This window comes from Neofelis nebulosa, chromosome 6 (assembly GCF_028018385.1).
Source record: "Neofelis nebulosa isolate mNeoNeb1 chromosome 6, mNeoNeb1.pri, whole genome shotgun sequence".
In the NCBI taxonomy this organism is placed as follows: domain Eukaryota; kingdom Metazoa; phylum Chordata; class Mammalia; order Carnivora; family Felidae; genus Neofelis; species Neofelis nebulosa.
In genome coordinates this window covers 4981414-4995705 of record NC_080787.1, presented here as the reverse complement: position 1 = coordinate 4995705, position 14292 = coordinate 4981414, and the positions used below count along the sequence as shown (strand labels likewise).

Below are 14292 nucleotides of genomic sequence, written 5' to 3'. Positions count from 1 at the left end.
TCGCTGGTGGGAAGTCGGCTCCGAGTCCCGCGGGGCCCCTCGCGCATGCGTCCCCGCGCCTCGCGCGTTCAGAGGCCGCGACCTGGGCGGTGGCCGGCGCGTCCGCACAGCGATGGTTTCGCAGGAATTTGGAGACAGAAATAGGTGAAAAAGTCACTTAATTAGGAACCCAAATCACGAGATAAATAATGGAATGCCCTTTTTCAAAACTTAAAAACTTCATTGTGAAAATTTAAGCCTAGTTGGAAGTTTGGAGGTTGGGAGAAGACGAACCCGAATGGGCTCATCACTCAGACTTAACAATAAGATTCGGATTCTGGTTTTGTCTGTTTCCCTGCCGTTTTCCATGCGAAAATATTTTAAAGCAAAACCCAAAGATGCTTTTTCAATTTTGTGCTTTTCAGAATACGTTTCTCCCCCAAATTTTAAAATTCTAGTTAGTTAATATACAGTGTAGTATTGGTTTCAGGAGAATTCAGTGATTAATCACTTACTTACATACACACCCAGTGCTCATCACAAGTGCCCTTCTTAATGCCCATCTCCATCTAGCCCATCCCCCACCTCCCTCCGTCAACTCTTTGTTTTCTGTGGTTAAGAGTCTCTTATGGTTTGTTTCCCTCTCTTTCAGAATGCATTTCTTAAAAAATATGGACATTTTCTGACAACTACAATGCCATTATCCCACCTAACAAGTTCCTGGTTTCCATTTAATACTGAGTCCATGCTAAACTTGTCCAAATACGTAAAACATGCTTATTTTTTAATCAAGATCCAAAGTCTACATGCTTTTTTTTTTTTTTTTTTTGGTTCTTTTAATTTAGATCTAGAATAGTACCTTCTTCCATTTTCTATTCCACGCCCCGTGAACAAATTGGGTATTTGTCCTAAATGTTTCACATGCTGCTGGTTTTGTCTATTTGTATCTTCATTTATTACTCTAGCCTTGTATTTCCTGTTAGCTCTAAAAGTTTGGTTCAAGTTTGGTTTACTTTTATGGGTAAGAATTATTTTTAGGTGGGGCTGTGTACTTCTTTTTGCTTTATATTGGGAGGTGTATAATGTCTGACTTGTTCCACACTCTGTGATGCTAAGATTGTTCACTGAGTGCAGCTCTTGATTGTTGTGTCTGTCCATGTGTAGTTCCCTATCAATCTTTCGTTTGGTGGTTTCACCTACCGATCTTTTCCTAAATTAACCATTTCATCAGGGGTTGCAGAATTGTGATTTTTCTAAGTCCAGAGGTCTTGTCAACATTTATGAACAGAAATTTCTTTAAAAAGAAGGATTTTCTCTCATTAGCCTATCAATTCAGGGTGATTTGATTATTCTGAAATAACCATACAGGAATAAAAATAAATACTTTCTTTTTAATTTAACTGCTAGTATTCAGAGTAAATAGTTGTTTGCCCTAGGTGCCATGACCATGTGTTGGCCATCCTTTGAAATGGCTATCAGTGAACCTTTCCAGGATTCTTTTCCTGTGTAGCTCCCGTGCCTATTGTACCAGAACTGGTTTGTGTTACCAGTTGAATATGGCAGAAGTGATGTTATGTTGCTTCTAATGTTTTGTTAAGTTATAAAAGAGACTGTGGCTTCCAACTTGATCTCTCTCTCCCTCTCTCTCAGATCACTCACTCTGAGGGAGGCCAGCTGTCACATTGTGAGGAGTGGCCCATGTCGTGAGGAAATGAAACCCCTGCCAACAGCCATTTGAGTGAGTTTAGAAGTGCATCCTCCAGCCCCCAGTCTAGCCATCAGATGACTACAGCCCAGGTCACAGACCCAAAGCCAACAGCTGAGCTGCTCTCAGATTCCTGATCTGCAGAAACTGTGTGAGGTAATAAACATTTGATGTTTGATTCTGAATTTTGGGGGTACTTTGTTATGCAGCAATTGATAACTACTTTTTTTTGGTTCTCTCTTTTTGAATATCATTACAAATGCATCGGTTTTTTTCTCTTCTTTTTTTCTTCATAATTAATTAGTTAATTATTTACATCCAGGTTAGTTAGCATATAGTGCAATAATGGATTCAGGAGTAGATTTCAGTGATTCATCCCCTATGTATAACACCCAGTGCTCATCCCAACAAGTGTCTTCCTTAATGTCCCTTACCCATTTAGCCCATCCCCCCTCCCACAACCCCTCCAGCAACCCTCAGTTTGTTCTCTGTATTTAAGAGTCTCTTATGTTTTGTCCCCCTCCCTGTTTTTATATTATTTTTGCTTCCCTTCCCTTGTGTTCATCTGTTCTGTGTCTTAAAGTCTTCATATGAGTGAATTCATATGATATTTGTCTTTCTCTAATTTCGCTTAGCATAATACACTCTAGTTCCGTCCACGCAGTTGCCAATGGCAGGATTTCATTCTTTTTGATTGCTTAGTAATACTCCGTTGTACATATATACCACATCTTCTTTATCCATCATCAGTTGATGGACATTTGGGCTCCTTCCATACTTTGGCTATTGTCGATAGTGCTGCTATAAACATTGCAGTGCATGTGCCCCTTCGAATCAGCACACCTGTATCCCTTGGATAAATACCTAGGAGTGCAATTGCAATAGAACTACCTAAGGCAGTTCTATTTTTAGTTTTTTGAGGAAACTTCATACTGTTTTCCAGAGTGGCTGCACCAGTTTGTGTCCCCACCAGCAGTGCAAAAGAGATCCTTTTTCTCCACATCCTTGCCAACATGTGTTGTTGCCTGAGTTGTTAATATTAGTCATTCTGACAGGTGTCAGGTGGTATCTCATTGTGGTTTTGATTTGTATTTGCCTGATGATGAGTGATGTTGAGCATTTTTTCATGTGTCTGTTAGCCATCTGGATGTCTTCTTTGGAGAAGTGTCTATTCATGTCTTTTACCCATTTCTTCACTGGATTATTTATTTTATGGGTGTTGAGTTTGAGATGTTCTTTACAGATTTTGAATACCAACCCTTTATCTGATATGTCATATGCAAATATCTTCACCCATTCCATTGGTTGCCTTTTAGTTTTGCTGATTGTTTCCTTCGATGTGGAGAAGCTTTTTATTTTGATGAGGTCCCAATAGTTCATTTTTGCTTTTGTTACCCTTGCCTCCAGAGACGTGTTGAGTAAGAAGTTGCTGCAATCGAGCTCAAAGATGTTTTTGCCCGCTTTCTTCTCCAGATTTTGATAGCTTTCTGTCTTATGTATAGGACTTTGATCCATTTTGAGTTTATTTTTGTGTATGGTTTAAGAAAGTGGTCCAGGTTCATTTTTCTGCACGTGGCTGTCCAGTTTTCCCAGCACCATCTGTAGAAGAAACTGTCTTTATTCCACTGGGTATTCTTTCCTGCTTTGTCAGAGATTAGTTGGCCATACATTTGTGGGTCCATTTCTGGGTTCTCTATTCTGTTCCGTTGATCTGAGTGTCTGTTTTTGTGCCAGTGCCATAATGTCTTGATGATTACAGCTTTGTAGTATAGCTTGAAGTCTGGGATTGTGATGCTTCCTGCTTTGGTTTTCTTTTTCAAGATTGCTTTGGCTATTCAGGGTCTTTTGTGGTTCCATACAAATTTTAGGATTGTTTGGTTTAGTTCTGTGAACAATGCTGGTGTTATTTTGATAGGGATTTCATTGAATATGTAGATTGCTTTGGGTAGTATTGACAGTTTAACATTTGTTCTTCAAATCCATGAGCGTGGAATGTTTTTCCATTTTTTTGTGTCTTCTTCAATTTCTTTCATAAGCTTTCTATAGTTTTCAGTGTATAGCTTTTCACCCCTTTGGTTAGGTTTATTCCTAGGGATTTTATGATTTTTGGTGCAATTGTAAATGGGATCAATTCCTTGATTGTCATTTCTGTTGCTTCATTATTGGTGTATAGGAATGCAACTGATTTCTGTGCATTGATTTTGTATCCTGTAACTTTGCTGAATTCATGGATTACTTCTAGCAGTTTTTCGTGGAATCTTTTGGGTTTTCCATATAGAGTATCATGTCATCTGCAAAGAGTGAAAGTTTGACTTGCTGCTGGCCAATTTGGATGTCTTTTATTCCTTTGTGTTTTCTGATTGCTTAGGCTAAGACTTCCAATACTGTGTTGAATAACAGTGGTGAGAGTGGACAGGCCTGTCATGTTCCTGTTCTTAGGGGGAAGCTCTCAGTTTTTCCCCACTGAGGATGATATTAGTGTTGGGTCTTTCATATATGGCTTTTATGATCTTGAGGTATGATTCTTCTATCTCTACTTTCTTGAGGGTATTTTTTTTATCAAGGAAGGATGCTATATTTTGTCCAATGCTTTCTCTGCATCTGTTGAGAGGATCATGTGGTTCTTGTCCTTTCTTTTATTGATGTCATGTATCACATTAATTGTTTTGTGGGTATTGAACCAGCCCTGCATCCCAGATATAAATCCCACTTGGTCGTGGTGAATAATTCTTTTAATGTATTGTTGGATCTGGTTGGCTAGTATCTTGTTTAGGATTTTTGCATCCATATTCATCACGGAAATTGGTCTGTAGTTCTCCTTTTTAGTGGGGTCTTTGTATAGTTTTGGAATCAAGATAATGCTGGATTTGTAGAATTAGTTTGGAACTTTTCCTTCCATTTCTGTTTTTTGGAATAGCTTCAGAAAAATAGGTGTTAACTATTTAAATTTTGGTAGAGTTCCCCTGGAAAGCCATCCAACCCTGGACTCTTGTTTGTTGGGAGATTTTTGATTACTGATTTAATTTCTCTACTGGTTATGGGTCTGTTCACATTTCCTATTTCTTCTTGTTTCAGTTTTGGTAGTTTGTATGTTTCTAGGAATTTGTCCATTTCTTCCAGATTGCCCATTTTATTGGCGTATAATTTAATTGCTCATAATATTCTCTTATTATTGTTTGTATTTCTGCTGTGTTGGTTGTGATCTCTCTTCTTTCATTCTTGGTTTTATTTGGGTCCTTTCCCTTTTCTTTTTGATCAAACTGGCTAGGGGTTTATCAATTTTGTTAATTCTTTAAAAAAACCAGCTTCTGGTTTCATTGATCTGTTCTACTGTTTTTTTGTTTTTTTTTTGTTTTTTTGGTTTCAGTAGCATTGATTTCTTCTCTAATCTTTACTATTTCTTGTCTTCTGATGGTTTTGGAGTTTGTTTGCTGTTTTTTTTTTTTTCCAGCTCTTTAAGGCATAAGGTTAGGTTGTATATCTGAGATCTTTATTCCTTCTTTAGGAAGGCCTGGATTGCTATATACTTTCCTCTTATGAGCACCTTTCCTGTGTCCAGGAAGTTTTGTGTTGTGGTGTTATCATTTTAATTGGGTTCCATGACCTTTAAAATTTTTTTTTAACGTTTATTTATTTTTGAGACAGAGAGAGACAGAGCATGAACAGGGAAGGGGCAGAGAGAGTGGGAGACACAGAATTGGAAGCAGGCTCCAGGCTCTGAGCCATCAGTCCAGAGCCCGACGCGGGGCTCGAACTCACGGACCATGAGATCGTGACCTGAGCTGAAGTAGGACACTTAACCAACTGAGCCAGCCAGGCGCCCCATAAATTTCCTCTTTAACTTCGTGGATAGCCCATTCATTCTTTAGTAGGATGGTCTTTAGTCTCCAAGTATTTGTTACCTTTCCAAATTTTTTCTTGTGGTTGATTTTGATTTTCATAACGTTGTGGTCTGAAAATATGCATGGTATGATCTTGATCTTTTTGTACTTGTTGAGGGCTGATTTATGTCCCAGTATGTGATCTATTGTGGAGAATGTTCCATGTGCACTGGAGAAGAATGTGTACTCTGCTGCTTTAGGATGAAATGTTCTGAATATATCTGTGAAGTCCATCTGGTTCAGAGTGTCATTCAAAGCCATTGTTTCCTTGTTGGTATTCTGTTTAGATGATCTGTCCATTGTTGTAAGTGGGGTGTTGAAGTCCCCTATGATTATGGTATTATTATCGATGAGTTTCTTTATGTTTGTTATTAATTGATTTATATATTTGGATACTCCCACTTTTGGAGCATAAATGTTTACAATTGTTAGATCTTGGTGGATAGACCTCTTAATTATGATGTAATGCCCTTCTTCATCTCTTGTTACAGTCTTTATTTTAAAATCTAGGCTGTCTGACATAAGTATGACTATGCCAACTTTCTTTTGGTGACCATTAGCATGATAGATGGTTCTCCATCCTATTACTTTCAATCTGAAGGTGTCTTTAGGTCTAAAATAAGTCTCTTGTAAACAGAATATAGGTGGATCTTGTTTTCTTACCCATTCTGTTACCATATGTCTTTTGATTGGAGCATTTAGTACATTGACATTTAGAGTGAGTACTGAAAAATATGAATGTATTGCCATTATGTTGCCTGTAGAGTTTGAGTTTTTGGTGGTGTTTTCTGGTCCTTTCTAGGCTTTGTTGCTGTTTTTTTTCTTTGTGTATTTTCTCCTCTCAGAGAGTCCCCCTTAAAATTTCTTGCAGGGCTGGTTTAGTGGTCACAAGCTCCTTTAATTTTTGTTTGTATTTGAAACTTTTTATCTCTCCTTCTATTTTGAATGACAGGCTTGCTGGATAAAGAATTCTTGGCTGCATATTTTTCTGATTCAGCACATTGAATATATCCTGCCACTCCTTTCTGGCCAGCCAAGTTTCTGTGGATAGGTCTGCTGCAAACCTGATCTGTCTTCCCCTGTAAGTTAAGGACTCTTTTCCCCTTGGCTGCTTTCATGATTCTTCCCTTACCTGAGTATTTTGTGAATTTTACTGTGATATGCCTTGTTGATGGTTGGTTTTTTTTGTTAAATCTAATGGGAATTCTCTGTGATTCCTGGATTTTGATGTCTGTGTCTTTCCTCAGGTTAGGAAAGTTTTTTGCTATGTATGCCCACATAAACCTTCTATACCTTTTCTCTCTCTTCATCATTTGGGACCCCTATGATTCTGATGTTGTTCCTTTTTAATGAGTCACTGATTTCTCTAATTCTTATATCATGCTCTTTTGCCTTAGTCTCCCTCTGTTTTTCTGCTTCATTATTCTCCATAAGTTAGTGCTCTATATCACTGATTTGCTGCTCTGCCTCATCCATCCTTTCCGCAGTGGCATCCATTCGAGATTGCAGCTCAGTTATAGTATTTTTAATTTCATCCTGACTAGCTTTTACTTCTTTTATCTCTGCAGAAAGGAATTCTAATCTATTTTCAACTCTAGCTAGTTCGTGATTCTAAATTCTGATTCAGAACATCTTGCTGCTGTCTGTGATGAGTCCCTGGCTGTCACTTCTTTCTGTTCTTTCTTTTGTGGTGGATTCCTTTGTTTCATCATTTTGAAAGAAGAAAAGGAATTACTAAAGTAAAAAAAAAATTAAAAAATTAAAAACAACACAAAAAAATGAAATAAATGATGCTAGATCGTAGGTGTGTTTGGGTCTGGTTGTTGAAAAAAGCTTGTTACAATAGAGAAAAAAGGGAAAGAAAGGAAAAGAAAAAAAGAAAACATTTGGAAATTGGAAAAAATGAATAGTATAATTAGAATAAAATGAAATCATAAAAGTAGAATAAAATTTTAAAAGCTTAGAAAAAGGTGAACAAATATGGTAAAAAATGAAAGAAAAATCTTTTTTATTAAATAAAAATAAAAATAAATTTTTTTTCTATAATCAAGAATAAGAAAGGAAAAGAAAAAGGAAACAAAAGTGAATAGATGGACCAGTGAACAGACTGAAAGATGATTGAAATTACATCCTGTTTTCCCTAGTTGTCAAACTATGAAGCAATTGATAGTCTGTAAAGTAAGCAGGTGGAGAGACTTGTGGTGTTCCCCAAGAGGGCTGTTGGCCCAGTATGGCAGGGTTTACTGTAACAGCTCCATTCTCCACTAGATGGCGCTACTTAGCTTACTGCGGTGGATTGTTGTGGTGCTTGTAGGTGCGTATGCGCATGTGCAGGAGGGATGAAAATGGCGTCACCCAGCTACCCAGTCTCTAGTATCGGAACTGTGTTCTCTCCGATCAGCAATTGCGCACCCCTCCTTTGTGTCCGGCTTCTGTCTACTCTGCTTTTACACTGTCAGTGACCAATCCATCAGGTTGCCAGGTGGCACCTCCATCCTGAGTTTTATCTCAGATGGGCTGGTTCCCAACCCCTCACTTCTGAGGGACTGCAGCTTTGACCCATTTTGACCCTCTGTGGGAGGGTCTCACTGAACAATGGCTGGGTGCCCGCCCATACCCAGGAACGTTTGCATGACCATCGTGTTGATGTTGCCCAGAGACTGAAGCCAGGTGTCAGCCCGCCCCAGAAAAAGATCATGCAATTGTGTAGCAGCAGTGTTTCAGGGATTGTGGAAAATCACAACATACATCTGGCACCAGCCTTCCCCTTAACATCTTTGTTCCAGCACCAGTGAACATGGTTGTTCTCTGGGGTCCACTGGGGCCTTTGGCTATGGGGAGGCCACACAGCCTCTACCAGGTGTCCTTCCAGCAGTGAAACCACCTCTCCCCCTGTGGCCTGAGGACCTCTCCCATAGCACTCTGTTCCTGGGGATCCACCCTTCCCACCAGAGCAACGCCAGGTATCGAGCATCAGAATTTCAGACTCTGTGCTTCCCCCGTTTATAGAGTCTTATGGAATTTAAACCCTCTCCTTTCTCCTTTCTCCCTTTTTAGTTCATTCCCTGCAGCTGTTTCCACTTTTCCATTTTTCTTTCCAGCTACTTTGGGGGGTGCTTTTCCTATATTCTCCCCCTAGTCTGTGTCCTCTCTTCACAAGCAAAAACAGCTCCCTACCCTCTGTGGCTTTTCTCTCCCCTAGTTCACCTCTCCACACTGTGTACCTGCTAAATTCTGTGGTTCAGGTTATGCAGATTGTTGTGTTAATCTCCATATCAGTTTTCTACGTGCAGGATAGTTTAGTGTTGATCTGGCTGAATTTCAGGGATGAGAGATGCAAAAGGAACTTCCATGCTGTTCTGCCATCTTGGCACCCTGCCACAAATGCATCAATTTTTAAAAAAAATACTGAAGGAGTTTTAATCATTTGCAGTCTTTATTTTTGATGTTCAGATCATTCCATATTTGGCAGGTGGGAGTGCCTTTATTTTGTCTCCTGTGTCCTTTTCATTTTACTCTAAGAGTCTTTGATAATTTTTTTACTTTCTGGCAGGACAAGATACTTCAGGCTTATTTTGTATATTTCCTGCTTCATTTCTCCAAGGTATCAGTCATTACTCCAAGAGTCTTGGTTCCTTTTGGTGGGGTGAATGATTGCATATCTTTGTGAATGGTTACAATTAGCTTCATTTAAAGCATATTAAAATGAAATCAAATTTTTTTAATTATGGGATTGAATTCAGGTTAATCCACTTGGTATGTGTGTGTGACATCTCAACCAATTATACCTCATGCCTCAGTTTCCTCATCTGCAAAATAGATCCAGTGTAAGTACCTAGTTTTTGGAGTTGTTGTGATGATTAACTGAGATACTATATTGAAATAATTTAACACATTGGCCTCAAATTTCATGATTAGGATAATAGATTTGCAAGCCTGGATGATATCATAGTGATCACTGGGTACAATGCCTTCATTTCACACTTAAGAAAACTGAGGCCAGGGGCGCCTGGGTGGCTCAGTCAGTTAAGTGTCTGACTTTGGCTCAGGTCATGATCTTGCTGTTCGTGAGTTTGGGCCCCGCATCAGGGTCTGTGCTGACAGCTCAGAGCCTGGAACCTGCTTTGGATTCTGTGTCTCCCTCTGTCTGCCCCTCCCCTGCTTGCACCCTCTCTCTCTCTCTCTCAAAAGTAAAATAAAACATTTAAAAAAATTAAAAAAAAGAAAAAGAAAACTGAGGCCCAAGAGATCAACAATTTGTTTAAAACTACAAAGGAGGATAAAGAAGAGAAAAGAAACTCATGACTCCAGAGTCTTGGATCTCAAACCTGGGTTATTTTGAATGTAAACACAGCCTCTCCTGCCCAATCAGACCTTCTGTTTATTTAAAGCCAAAGGAGGTTAGAAACAATTGACATATTGGTTATGAAGTGAAATTGTAGAAATGGTACCATCTTAGAAGACCTGATTAATGGCTTTGCTACTCACTAGCTTGATATTTTTGGCAAGCCACTTAACTCCTTAGCATTGCAATTACTGCATCTATAAAATAGTGACAATAAACCCTTCACTCACAAGTTCATTGTGAGGATGAAAATGCAATATATTGTATAGGAAAATGCCTGGCTCATAATAATTGCTAAATAAAGATCATTGTACAAAAATATTTCCTTGATTCCTCCAATTTAGTAACATTTTATCCTCTTTCTCTAAAGGAAATTGAGTTTGATTAGACTTATTCCTAAAGAGACGAAGTCCCTAATTCTGTAATTGAGTTCAGGGCCTTCTGTACAAAGGTACTGAGTAAGAGGTGCAGGAAAGATGCTCTGTATGGTCACTTAACCTCCAGGCTGAGTGTCCATTCTTCTCTATTGTAATCTATTTAAGAGTCCTATTGACCTCCAGGCTGAGTGTCCATTCTTCCTGATGATAGTAATCTAGTTAAGAGTCCTATTAACCTCCAGGCTGAGTGTCCAATCTTCCTAATGATAGTAATCTACTTAACAGTCCTATTAACCTCCAGGCTGAGTGTCCATTCTTCCTGATGATAGTAATCTAGTTAAGAGTCCTGTTTAAAAAAAAAAAAAAGAGTCCTGTTTAACTCTAGGCTGAGTGTCCATTCTTCCTGATGATAGTAATCTAGTTAACAGTCCTACTAACCTGCAGGCTGAGTGTCCATTCTTCCTGATGATAGTAATCTACTTAACAGTCCTATTAACCTCCAGGCTGAGTGTCCATTCTTCCTAATGATAGTAATATAGTTAAGAGGCCTATTAACCTCCAGGCTGAGTGTCCATTCTTCCCAATAGTAATCTACTTAAGAGTCCTAAACGTCCAATTCACATATATTAGCAGGGTACATTTGCCATAGCCTTTGCTGACGTGAAGATACTTTACTTCTACAGCAGACCCTTAGTACAGGACTCTAATAACATAGTGCAATTGAAATAGAGTTTATATACACTATCTATCTGTTCTTGGTTAACCCAACTGATCATAAATGATCTGAAATAATTAGGACAACTTTGTCAGGGATTCATTTCAAACTTTTCAGCCTGTTAATTCCACAGTTCACCTTTTTTACTTTTTGAAAATTTGGGTATTTGCCAGTCTTGCGCATCAGTGAAACTTATTTTTTTTAAATTTTCTTTTTTAGTTTTTAAAATTTACATCCAAATTAGTTAGCATATAGTGAAGCAATTATTTCAGGAGTAGATTCCTTAATGCCCCTTACCCATTTAGCTCATCCCCCCTGCCACCACCCCTTCAGCAACCCTCAGTTTGTTCTCCATATTTATGAGTCTCTTATGTTTTGTCCCCTCCCTGTTTTTATATTACTTTTGTTTCCCTTCCTGTATGTTCATCTGTTTTGTCTCTTAAAGTCCTCATATGAGTAAAGTCACATGATTTTTGTCTTTCTCTGACTGACTAATTTCACTTAGCATAACACCCTCCAGTTCCATGCACGTAGTTGCAAATGGCAACTATGATGAGTTTCTTTATGTTTGTGATAAATTGATTTATATATTTGGGAACTGCCACATTTGGCGCATAAATGTTTATAATTGTTAGGTCTTCTTGGTGGATAGACCCCTTGATTATGATATAATGTCCTTCTGTGTCTCTTGATACAGTCTTTATTTTAAAGTCTAGATTATCTGATATAAGTATGGCTACTGTGGCTTTCTTTTGTTGACCATTAACATGATAGATGGTTCTCCATCCCCTTATTTTCAATCTGTAGGCGTCTTTAGGTCTAAAGTTGGTCTCTTGTAATCAGCATACAGATGGATCTTGTTTTCTTATTCATTCTGTTACCCTATGTCTTTTGATTGGAGCATTGAGTCCATTGATGTTTATTTTTTTATTTTTATTTTTTTCAATATATGAAGTTTATTGTCAAATTGAGTCCATTGATGTTTAGAGTGAGTACTGAAAGATATGAATTTATTGCCATTATGATACTTGTAGATTTGGAGTTTCTGGTGGTGTTCTCTGGTCCTTTCTAATCTTTTGTTGCTTTTGGTATTTATTTATTTCTATATATATATTTTCATGTTTTCTTCCCTCAGAGAGTCCCCTTCAAAATTTCTTGCAGGGCTGGTTTGGTGGTCACAAACTCCTTTAATTTTTGTTTGTCTGGGAAACTTTTTATCACTCTTTATATTTTACATGACAGCCCTGCTGAATAAAGAATCCTTGGCTGCATATTTTTCTGATTCAGCACACTGAATATATCCTGCCACTCCTTTCTGGACTGCCAGATTTCTGTGGGTAGGTCTGCTGCAAACCTGATCTGTCTTCCCTTGTAGGTTAGGGACTTTTTTTCCCTTGCTGCTTTCATGATTCTCTCCTTGCCTGAGTATTTTGTGAATTTGACTATGATATGCCTTGTTGATGGTCGGTTTTTGTTGAATCTAATGGGAGTCCTCTGTGTTTCCTGGATTTTGATGTCTGTGTCTTTCCTGAGGTTAGGAAAGTTTTCCGCTATGATTTGCTCACATAATCCTTCTACCCCTGTTTCTCTTCTCTTCCTCCTTTGGGACCCCTATGATTCTGATGTTGTTCCTTTTTATTTTTTTTTTTTTTATTTTTATTTTTTTTATTTTTTTTTTTTTTTTAACATTTTTTATTTATTTTTGGGACAGAGAGAGACAGAGCATGAACGGGGAGGGGCAGAGAGAGAGGGAGACACAGAATCGGAAACAGGCTCCAGGCTCCGAGCCATCAGCCCAGAGCCTGACGCGGGGCTCGAACTCGCGGACCGGACCGCGAGATCGTGACCTGGCTGAAGTCGGACGCTTAACCGACTGCGCCACCCAGGCGCCCCATGTTGTTCCTTTTTAATGAATCACTGATTTCTCTAATTCTTAAATCGTGCTCTTTTGCCTTAATCTCCCTCTTTTTTTCTGCTTTGTTATTCTCTATAAGTTTGTCCACTATATTGCTGATTCTCTGTTCTGCCTTGTCCATCCTTGCCACTGCTGCATCCATCCATGATTGCAGCTGAGTTATAACATTTTTCATTTCATTCTGGCTATTTTTTACTTCTTTTATCTCTGCAGAAAGGGATTCTAATCTATTTTCGACTCCAGCTAGTATTCTTATTATCGTGATTCTAAATTCTGGTTCAGACATCTTGCTTGTATCTGTTTTGGTTAAATCCCTGGCTGTTGTTTCTTTGTGTTCTTTCTTTTGGGGTGAATTCCTTCGTTTTGTCATTTTGAAAGGAGAAAAGGAATTAATGAGGTAGAAAAATTGAAATTAAAAAAATTAAAATTAAAAAAAATATTAAAATTAAAAATTAAAAATTAAAAACACACACAGACAAAAATTGAATAGATGATGCTAGATCCTAGGTGTGTTTTGGTCTGGGTGTTGAAAATTGTTTGACAGATTAGAGAAATGAAAAAAAAAGGGGGGGGGTGAAGGAAATCATTTGAAAATTTGAAAAAATTAATACACTAAAGTAGACTAAAATGATGTGGGTAAAATGGAATTTGAAAAAATATACACAAAAATACAGAATATAGTAGAAAAAATTATAGAAATATTTTTTAATAAAAATTAAAACGAAATATGAATTTTTTCATTTTCTGTATGTAAGAAGAAAGAAAAGAAATGAAAAAAGAGAAAAAAGATAAAAAAAGAAAAAAGAAAAGAAAAATCGTTTGAAAATTTGAAAAAGTGAATACACTGTAGTAGACAAATAAAATGATGGGAGTATGATAGAATTTGAAAAAAATTACATAAAAGCAAAAAATATAGTAATAAAAATTAAATAAAAATATTTTGAAAAGGAATTGAAAGTAAAAATGAAGTTTTTCTCTTTCTGCATTCAAGGAAGATAAAAGAAATGAAAAAAAGAAAAAAGGAAAAGAAAGAAAAAAAGGAAATTGTTTGAAAATTTGGAAAGGTGAGTACACTGAAGTAGACTAAAAAAATGATGGAAGTTAAGTAGAATTTGAAAAAATTTACACAAAAGTAAAAATATAGTAATAAAAATTAAAGACATATTTTTAATAAGAATTGAAAATAAAAATGAGTTTTTTCTCTTCCTGTATTCATGAAAAAGAAAAGAATTGTAAAAGAGAAAAATGAAAAAGAAAAAAAAAGAAAAAATTGAATAGATGAACCTGCTAGCAGATTGAAGTAGGACTGAAATTGCTTTGTTTTCCCCTAGAGGTCAGTCCATGTAGTTCTTTATAGTCCATAAATTAAGCTGGC

General features: G+C 37.5%; 1 long non-coding RNA gene across 1 annotated transcript; it reads left to right on the top strand.

The window, feature by feature from the left end:
* Positions 1-18: 18 nt before the first annotated feature.
* On the top strand, positions 19-14000 carry LOC131513578 (uncharacterized). The gene is made up of 3 exons (XR_009262653.1): positions 19-144; positions 1630-1840; positions 13909-14000. It is a non-coding gene; the product is annotated as an uncharacterized LOC131513578 (long non-coding RNA).
* The last annotated feature ends 292 nt before the right edge of the window (positions 14001-14292 follow it).